This window comes from Tupaia chinensis, unplaced genomic scaffold, assembly GCF_000334495.1.
Source record: "Tupaia chinensis unplaced genomic scaffold, TupChi_1.0 Scaffold139897_1, whole genome shotgun sequence".
Taxonomy (NCBI): domain Eukaryota; kingdom Metazoa; phylum Chordata; class Mammalia; order Scandentia; family Tupaiidae; genus Tupaia; species Tupaia belangeri.
This window is the reverse complement of record NW_006199776.1, coordinates 399,472-407,015: the sequence shown is the minus strand read 5'-3', so window position 1 is coordinate 407,015 and position 7,544 is coordinate 399,472.

Below are 7,544 nucleotides of genomic sequence, written 5' to 3'. Positions count from 1 at the left end.
CAATCCCTTCTCCTCCATTCTCCTCTCGGGATCTTGGGCACGCACGCACACGCGCCCGGCGTGAGTTTTAAGCCACCGGGTCCAGGACACGAACCGTGGTCAACTACGTGGGAGTCCAGCAACATAGCCATTACGCTAACTGCTGGTTCCCAATTCCTGACCCCTCTTGAATTGGAAATATTTGGGAGTATTCTTATTTTTGTGGCAGAGAGGGTTATTTGCATAAGTGCGTGTTGCATTGAATCTGAAATTGGAAATACTCATTATTGGACAGGGCTTTGACTGGAATGGCACACCTGAAGATCAATCAGAAAACTATGGAACTAAGGTGGATCTCAAGTAAGCTAACAGAAGCACTTAGAAAGATGGCCTGGCACCATAAATAGTACTGCCTGACAGAGAGGATTAGAGAAGATGTATGAAAGAATTTATAACATAAAATAACCTAGACTTTTCCAGCCAGCATTGCAATCAGTAGAGATTGCAAAAGAGCAACCACACCAGAGGATTATCTTGAGAAAGACTTTGAAGGGAAAAAAAAAAGAAAAAGAGACTGATCTTTGCTAGCAGATGGTGTATCACAGAATACTTGGTAGGCAGGGCGGAATTGAGAAGGCTTATGTGTGTCTAGTGTGCTGGGCATTTGCTTTTGAACAATGTGAGTAGCTGACATGTAAATATTTTCTCAAAAATATTTAAAACCATACTGTTTCTGTTGTTATAGAGCCACAAACAAAATTATACAAAATCATAAGGAAAAAATGTGATATATTACATTTATAGTTTTGGGTAAGTTTAATCACCTTTGTATCCGTGGAATAAAACCTTCTGGGTTTTTGTGTAAAAAAAACAAAACAGAAGAACAGGATGCTGGAATCAGAAGACCCGAGCGTCCATCTCAGTTCCACCTTTTCTTGCCTGGGTGAGCTGAGGCCAGTCATCCTCCCTCTCTGAACATTGTCTTCTCTCCTGGTGAAATAGAAACAGTTGGCAAAGGATACTACTGAGGGCCGGCGTGTGGCTAAGATGTTGGACTCCCACATAGCCAACCACGGTTGGAATCTTGGACCTGGTGGCTTGCTTTCTCACTTTCCATCTCTCTCTCTCATCAAATAAAAAAAAATAATAAAATAAATAATTATTAAAAAAAGAATACTAGTAAGATTGTGCAAGGGCATGTCTGTATAAACAGGGGAGGTGAGTTCTAATATTAGATATCATTAATAATCAGCTTCCAACCTTTTTTTAATGAAACATCACTTAAAAAGTAATTAAAAATCTGATAACTGTGATAGGTATAGTGGGGGAAAGTGGGTAGGGAGCGGAAAAGCAGACTTTTAAACGATTGGGACGATTATGTAAATGGCTTGAAGGTATTGATTTAATGATAATTATTTTTAGTTTGAGCACATTTGTCAGACGTATAATGTTATGTTAATATATCTTAGCTAGTTGGGTTGGTTTAATTTTCCATGTAATTTCCAAGGCAGTATTAAACAGCCAATAACTATCAAATGGGACCTTCAGAGAATATCACAGATATTTTATGCTAAAGAGCCATCATTTTAGGCAGCGATTTTATAGAAAAAGATAGCAATAAATGCCTTTTTCCATGGCTAGTTTTCCATTCTATTAGGAGAGACTCAAAGAAAAAGAAAAGAATTAGCAACAGCCCTAATGAAGTGAGTTTTCATTCAGTGATTTACTGATGCAAGGTTCATTAATTCTGCAACGAAAAGAGGGGAGAAAAGTAGACTGTCACTTCACTAAAAAAAGAGAGTTAAAGTGAAACCAGGGGCTGGAGCCCAGAGCACTTCTGACCAGTACTGACGGAGACTAGTCCCTGAAATTCATTCCTGAAATACATGAATTTTTAATAAACGAATGGAAATCTCCAGGCTCCAGAGCAGCGTATGTAGCTTCGGATAAATAAGAAGAAATGCAGGGAACTGTTTCTATGGCTGTTCTGAAGGTTTTAGTGAAGTCCATGAGAAGACACCAGGTAGGGGACTTGGGAGTGTTGGGTGACTCTCAAGGTGCATGTTGTGTCCACCCTTTTGCTGAGGAGCTCCCTGCTACGCACGTGGAGAAGGATGGGAACAGAACATTCCGGAAGCTCACGATCCATCGGTCACAAAGTGCTAGAATGCCCAGGTCTTTGCTTCACCTGGTTTAACCCATTTGCTTTTGGTGCGTGAGATAGTTTTTCTGCGCTCCACGAAGATTTACTGCCCCAGTGGAATAGGGTGAGGATAATGAACACGTGTTGAGTGTTGTTTTCCAGAAGACTAGACACTGCACCATAACGCTCATTTGGGTATCATCTCATCTACTTCACAGAGGAGGACATTGAGGTTCGCTAAGGAGAAAACGCTCATAATATTTATCAAGTTCACTAGCCGGCAATTTGCAGTAGTGGCACCCAGAACGGTTTCACCCTTCCACCGTGTCACACTCTCCTCGGAACCGTAACTTAGTGTTTTTAAGGTTTTGCCACAGGGCGTGTGGGCTTGCTGGTGAGAGACACAGACAGTGAGAGGGAAAGTGAGAAATCACCTCTCAGGGGGATGACCACGCTGCAGTCCCTTCTCTGTCCTCCTGGGATATGGGGCACACCTGCACACGGCGCCTTAACCACTACACCACCTGCTGGCCCCGTGACTTAATTACAACACAGAGATTGTCTGCTTTTAGAGCTGTGCTTTATTTTTCTTTTGTATTATAATTTATTACTTTCAAAAGTGTTAAATGTGTTTAGACAAGGTGGAAGGAACATCCAAGAAAGGGACAGGTAAAAAAGACTCTAAGAAGATGAAGAAAAACCAGTGTCAGAAAGAGGGAGCTGGTAAGTGGATGCACGTGGTGGCAGGAAGCTGCACCTTTAACAGAAGACGCAAGAACTGGACTACAGGAAACCTAGGGATGGAAGAAATGAATAGGATAAGTAGGAGCATAGCTCTTAATAATTAATGGTGGTTAATATCTTTCAATTAGGACTTAAAAAAAAGTAAATTGACATGCCTATCCAGGAACCGAGCTATTTTCTGGGGGCATAAATCTAAGCCATAAATGAGCCCTGCTTAGACTCATTAAACCCACTAATCAATGAACTCCAGCTGGGACTGAAGGAGCAAACAAAAAAATGTTTCCAAACATGTTCCAAAGGAGACTTCCATAAAACAGGGAGAAAAGATGGTGCTAGACTGGGGGAGGGAGTGCCTGACGTGTCACAGGGGTAAATGTGGTCTCCGTGAGACTAACCCACAGGCAGGTGTCCCGGTCCACGTCTGGAGACCTTGAGGAAGCTGGGGTTGCGCAGCCCACGGCCAGGCTGCCTGAGGCTGGGTGGGTCTCGGTGTCAGTACCCTCGCAGGTGCTGTCTCTCCCCCCAACCTCTTTGTCTTTCCCTTTCTGTCTCTCTTGCTCATAGAAGAAATGGATAAATAGATTAAAAACAAAAATTGAGCTGAAATAAGCTCAGGTATTACCACATGCTAAATCTTTGCTTTTGGGGAGCCTTAGGGAAGAAATCTGATCGGTTTTGTTTAGCCTGGTGTTTTCCAAAGATTTTTGGCCACGGAATACTTTCTGAGTCACGTGCATATATTAATGTATGGAATGTATCTGTTCAAGGTGCTGTTCTTGAATACCAATTGGCCTATTAAGTGATTTGATACAAAAAAAAGGACCAAATGGTTTGTTTATGTATATGTCACAACTTTACATGGGAGACTAATTATTAGATATTCAGAAATTCTGTTACTTCCTCATAATCCGTATTTGCTACAAGTATTCATTCGGTCAGTTTATCCTGGTTACATTCCGTTATCAGGGGATAATTTGTTTGGCCAAAGTATTTGTGCATAATTTGCTTATTGCTTAAGGTTTGTAAATGCACATTTCATTTTTATAGATGGTTTTGCTTTTAGCCCCAATTCCTGAGGAATAGATGAATGGATTAAAATGTTTTAGAAAAGCATAAAATCGGTGATAAAATTTATAAGGTCGATGTATTATCTGAAAACAATCATGTAAATAGAGCATAAATCTGCATGGTTTCAGTAAAATAATTCATCAAGAGCTAGAAGATCACATAAATGGCCAAAAAATTAGGTAAGAAATGCGATAGAATATTCTGATGAATATGTGAAACATTAATTTTATAGGACACACAGTTCTGTTTATTTTTAGAGCTTTGTCCAATAAATTCAAGAAGCCATAGTTGGTATGATACTTTTTAAAATTTTTATTTATTTATTTATTTATTTTTATTTTTTATTATCATCATACTCTTCTTTATATTACATTGGATTACATATAAGTTTACAGTGTATTACATTGTTTTTTCAAAAGGGAATGCCATGCATGTCAGTCAGTACACAGACATTAATCTCCCCACTTCAACATTCAATATCTTTTCTATGTTTTCCCCAATCATTATTGTTATTATTCTAATTATTTTTAAAACAGTCAATCGCTATTTCTCATTTGCTTGTAAAAATACTTTGACCATCATGAAATACTTCTCAGACCAACCCAGTTGAGAATACTATACATGTCATCATCAACAGTTAATAAGCCATATCTGTTTATCACTAACATCTTGCCTCTCTATTGTTCACTTGCTATCTTTCTCTATCCTCTTCTCTTCACTTCCCCCATTCCACACTGTCCTATTCTCATTAAGTACCTTCACTGCTTTTATGTCCTCCAATTTTTTGCTCTCTATCATAGAGTGCGGATAGTTGGTATATATTGAGTGGATACATACAATATCTTTCTTTCATAGCCTGGCTTACTTCACTCAGCAATAGATCCTCCATATCTGACCATTTTCTATCAAATGCCAGGGTCTTGTTATTTTTTATGGCTGAGTAGTATTCCATAGAGTATATACACCACACTTTTCCAATCCATTCATCAGTTTGTGGACATTTAGGTTGGTTCCATGTCTTGGCAATTGTGAATAATGCTGCAATAAACATGGATGTGCAAGCACTTTTCTGACTGAGCGTTCTCCTGTCTTTTGGGTAAATACCCAGAAGTGGGATTGCTGGATCAAATGGTAGTTCTATTTGTAGATCTTTGAGGAACCTCCATATTGTTCTCCACAGTGGTTGAACTAGTTTACATTCCCACCAACAGTGTAGGAGGGTTCCCTTTTCACCACATCCCCGCCAACACTTATCACTTTTTATATTCTTAATCTTTGCCATTCTGACAGGGGTTAGGTGGTATCTCATTGTGGTTTTTATCTGCATCTCCCTTATGATGAGGGATGTTGAGCATTTCCTCATATGCTTTTTGGCTGTTCGTATGTCTTCCTTAGAGAGACTTTTGTTCAGCTCACTTTCCCATCTTTTAATCGGGTTAATCATTTTTTTTCGCATAAGGCACTTGAGTTCCCTATGTATTCTCGTTATCAGTCCCTTGTCTGAGGCATATTTAACAAAAATATTTTCCCATTCTGAGGGTTGTCGGTTCACACTTGTTACTGTGTCCTTTGCTGTGCAGAAACTTCTTAGTCTAATATAGTCCCACTTGTCTATTTTAGGGATTATTGCCTGTGCTTTGGGAGTCTTATTTAAGAAGTCTTTGCCTACTCCAATGTCTCCCAGAGTTTCCCCAGCATTTTCCACAAGTAGTTTTATTGTCTGAGGTCTTAGGTTCAGATCTTTGATCCATTTTGAGTTGACTGTTGTTAATGGTGAAAGATGGGGGTTCAGTTTCATCTTTCTGCAGGTGGATACCCAGTTTTTCCAGCACCATTTACTAAAGAGGTTTTCCTTTTCCCAATGGATAGTTGGTATATATTGAGTGGATACATACAATATCTTTCTTTCATAGCCTGGCTTACTTCACTCAGCAATAGATCCTCCATATCTGACCATTTTCTATCAAATGCCAGGGTCTTGTTATTTTTTATGGCTGAGTAGTATTCCATAGAGTATATACACCACACTTTTCCAATCCATTCATCAGTTTGTGGACATCTAGGTTGGTTCCATGACTTGGCAATTGTGAACAATGCTGCAATAAACATTGATGTGCAAGCACTTTTCTGACTGAGAGTTCTCCTGTCTTTCGGGTAAATACCCAGAAGTGGGATTGCTGGATCAAATGGTAGTTCTATTTGTAGATCTTTGAGGAACCTCCATATTGTTCTCCACAGTGGTTGAACTAGTTGACATTCCCACCAACAGTGTAGGAGGGTTCCCCTTTCACCACATCCCCACCAACAGTTATCACTTTTTATATTCTTAATCTTTGCCATTCTGACAGGGGTTAGGTGGAATCTCATTGTGGTTTTTATCTGCATTTCATAGTCTTGATAATTCAGCAATCAAACCAATTTAATTTTTTTTCTGGAACAGAAACAAGAATGAAGTTATTCTTTCCTTGGGAAATGATTGAATCCTGTTATTAAATTAAAAAGATATGAAAATGATAGTAGATTGTTTTTAGATTACATCCCCAAAAGAAGGTAAGTACTCAAATTGCAAGAAAAGGTGATAAAGTAGTACAATTAATGCTGAAGAGAAATTTTAAAAAATTTTGCAATTTACACATTTAAAATGAAATCACACTCTTGGATGATGCCTAACATCAAGGGTTTAGAAAAACAGCAATCGTCATGTACTTACTATTAAATAGTCTCAATAGGGCAACGTGTGCTAGACATGATGCAGAGGGCGTGCGAGACAGGTGGCTCAGTGACTTCATGTTTTGACCAGCACTAAATTTAATGCTTCAGAAGAGGTTACTAAAAAGTATTGTTGGAGGGACTAGCGGGTGGTGTTGTGGTTAAGGTGCTGGACTCCCACATAGCTGACTAAGGTTCAAGTCCTGGATCCCGCAGCATGAAAACCAGGTTGGGCATGTATATATATGTGCCAGGAATCCCAAAAGGAGAATGAGAAGGGGCTGCAGCATGGCCACCCCCGCTACACACACACACACCTGGAGGATAATTTCTCACTTTCTCTGTCTCACTCTGTCTTCTGGTGAGCATATGTATTTTAAGGTAAAAGTTAAAACAAAGAAAAAATGTATTGTTATCATGATGTTTGAGCTGTGCCACAGAGTAGAAAAAAGTGTTCTGAGATTGGTATAGTCACACACGAACAATTTTGCGGGAAGAAATAGCACCAGGGGTCTTCAAAAGATTCATGGAAAGTGCATATTCTTTTTTTGTTGTTGTTGTTGTTATGCCTCTTTATCTTTTTAATATGGAATAGTTCCTTGGCCTTTCTTTATCTTTTAGGACATTGACATTTTTGAAAAGTACAGACTTATTTTTCTTCTGAAACATTTATTTTTAAATTTACATTCATTCTCTGAGCATCGTCACAACATACAAAATGTGATTTCCCATCCAGAATGTACTGCATAGTGGTTTAATCATACATGTTATCATCAATAATTTTCCATTTCTAGTTTTGTACATATATAGTGTGTATATATAATATATATTATATATATAATATATATTTTTGTGTGTGTGTGTGTGTGTGTGTGTGTGTGTGTATTGCACCCTTATTTCT